A 2,302-nucleotide genomic window follows, 5' to 3' on the forward strand; every position below is an offset into this window, starting at 1 on the left:
AAAATGTCATAATGCAATACATAAAAGAAAGACCACAACACAAAGTTTTGAGACTAAAAGATGTAAATTTCACAAAAATAATCAGGATGAATGAGGATGCATATTCATTTGACATCAGTGTTCTTCCCAAAAACCAATTTCATTGAAGTGACGTAGTTTCAAACAGAGTATCTGATTTTATAAGTATTATTAATAACTAGTAGTAATTAAAAATAAATTATAATTCTAGTGCAAACAATGTTATAATTACCTCTTGAAGTTAGCTTTCTTACATAAATTTGATGTTCCTTTAAAAAGGTTTAAGTACAGGGTGAAACAGGAATTACCAGCCAATAATAGATAAACAATAAATATTACAGTTGGAACCTCATTGTATTTATAACTTGGTTATAAGTACAACCTTTCTCTGTCTATTGAAACACTGCATTAAAAACAAGTAAAGAAAAACTTTTCCAAAAAGGAAATAAATGTAGGGATGGCTAATGTCGATCCTTCAAAAACAATGCAAATGCCATCCCTACATTTATTTCCTTTTTGTAAAGTTTTTTTTTTTACTTGTCACACATTATCCGCATTATATTCTTTGTTATACTGAAAATGCACAATTAAAACAAGAGGGTTAGGGTTTACTTATAACAATACTATAATTAGAGGGAATAAAAAACAAACACGCTCTCAGTGTTGTGATCACTGTTAATTGGAATATTTTCTTTTGCTACTGATTTGTCAGTGATTCAATAATGTAGGTTCATAACACCCAAGATAGTAGCATCTTAACTCTTTAAACCCATAATTTTTTGTGCGTTCTGCCAGAATTATTTTCATGATGTCCTAATAATTATTGCCATATCTTATAAAAGTTCCGGTATGTTTATAAAATGTAGATAATAACGTGGTTTGGATTAGTTTTCAGCCAAAGAGATATATATGTTATTGGATGCTGTCACTGTTTGATGGTTAAATTGGGATTTTCAGCCAGATGCTTGTAGCGTTTGTTTGGGTTTAAGATAATAACGATGTTTGGATTAGTTTTCAGCCAAAGAGATATATATGTTATTGGATGCTGTCACTGTTTGATGGTTAAATTGGGATTTTCAGCCAGATGCTTGCAGCGTTTGTTTGGGTTTAAGGAATTGTGCTTTTAATATTTCCAACTTCAACAAACGTGGAAAGAATGACCTTAGGTAATTTGAACAAATTATGATAGTAAGAATACTTTTCTGCAAGTTTTGAGAAATATATGTGACGGAGGATATATTAACAAATACATAAATGGTAAGAAAACATTAGGTGCTACGTAGGATCACCTCTTTTCCTGAACTGAAGTAATATTGTACGTTTCATTCACTGATATTTGTGCGAACTCTGTAAGAAAAGTTTCTACATTGGGTATGCTTTTTTATTGAATTATAACTCAGATAAATCCTCAGCAGAGAAATAAAGAGGTGTGACGGAACATTTACACCTTAGCCTGAATAATGACACCTGCAAAGTGAGATGTTGCTGTAAAACTAAGAGTAAAAAATATGCATGTTGTGGGGGTGGATTAGTCCGGTTTGCTGAGTCAAAACTGTAATTGTAAAATAGCTTATTTTAGTTTTCACAAGTGCAGAAAGGAGATTTTTTTTTGCCCATTAAGGATTCACAAAAGAACGAAGAAACTTTCAAGCTTTACAGTTGTTAAACTGTACATTTTTTTTTCTTTTACAATTTATGTTGCTCTGATGCTTAGCTACTGAACTTGTATGTCGAGCTAGCGAAAACAAAATGTATATTGAAATATTTAAAATTTTACTAATGAAGATGATTATTTACTAGTCTTAAACTGTTTCATTTAAACTTAATAATTTTTATGCTTAATTTAACACTTGTTGTTAGAAATTTGTTTTTTGTACAATTTGTTTTTGTTACTGCTACTTTTCCAGTAAATTTCAGTGAAAAGTATTTTTTAAGATAGCTACATGTAGAAAAGCCATTTTGTTGGGATGTATCTTAATGTTAAACATAAACTAAATGTGATGTGAGTAATTGGAATAAAAAATAATTATATTTTTCAGGATAAGAAAAGAAAAACTATCATTAAGTGATATCCAAGTCCTTCCTAGGCCACAGTATCTTGAGTATAAATTCTGTATGCCTCTGGGACCTTTCATCAGAGAATTTTATTGGTATTCCAGAAAACGGAAGAAATCCTGCACTTTGTCCTTGTCATCAGAAAAATTGGGCATCAATCTTTTTTTTTTCTTCAAATAAATGATTTTTTTTTGTTAGTGGGGTAGAGGTGGGGAGATTAAACTCTTTT

The 2,302-nt window shown here is 30.4% G+C and overlaps 1 protein-coding gene across 2 annotated transcripts in view; it reads left to right on the forward strand.

The window, feature by feature from the left end:
- Positions 1 to 2,296, forward strand: part of LOC106457693 (ras-related protein Rab-35-like) — a 20,830-nt gene extending 18,534 nt beyond the window's left edge. For both annotated transcript variants that reach the window (XM_022383698.1, XM_013917135.1), the window contains exon 7: positions 2,058 to 2,296. The gene's annotated coding sequence lies outside the window, so the exon portion shown is untranslated. The remainder of the gene's footprint in view (positions 1 to 2,057) is intronic.
- Positions 2,297 to 2,302: the final 6 nt, after the last annotated feature.

The sequence above is a fragment of the Limulus polyphemus genome, unplaced genomic scaffold (assembly GCF_000517525.1).
Source record: "Limulus polyphemus unplaced genomic scaffold, Limulus_polyphemus-2.1.2 Scaffold361, whole genome shotgun sequence".
In the NCBI taxonomy this organism is placed as follows: domain Eukaryota; kingdom Metazoa; phylum Arthropoda; class Merostomata; order Xiphosura; family Limulidae; genus Limulus; species Limulus polyphemus.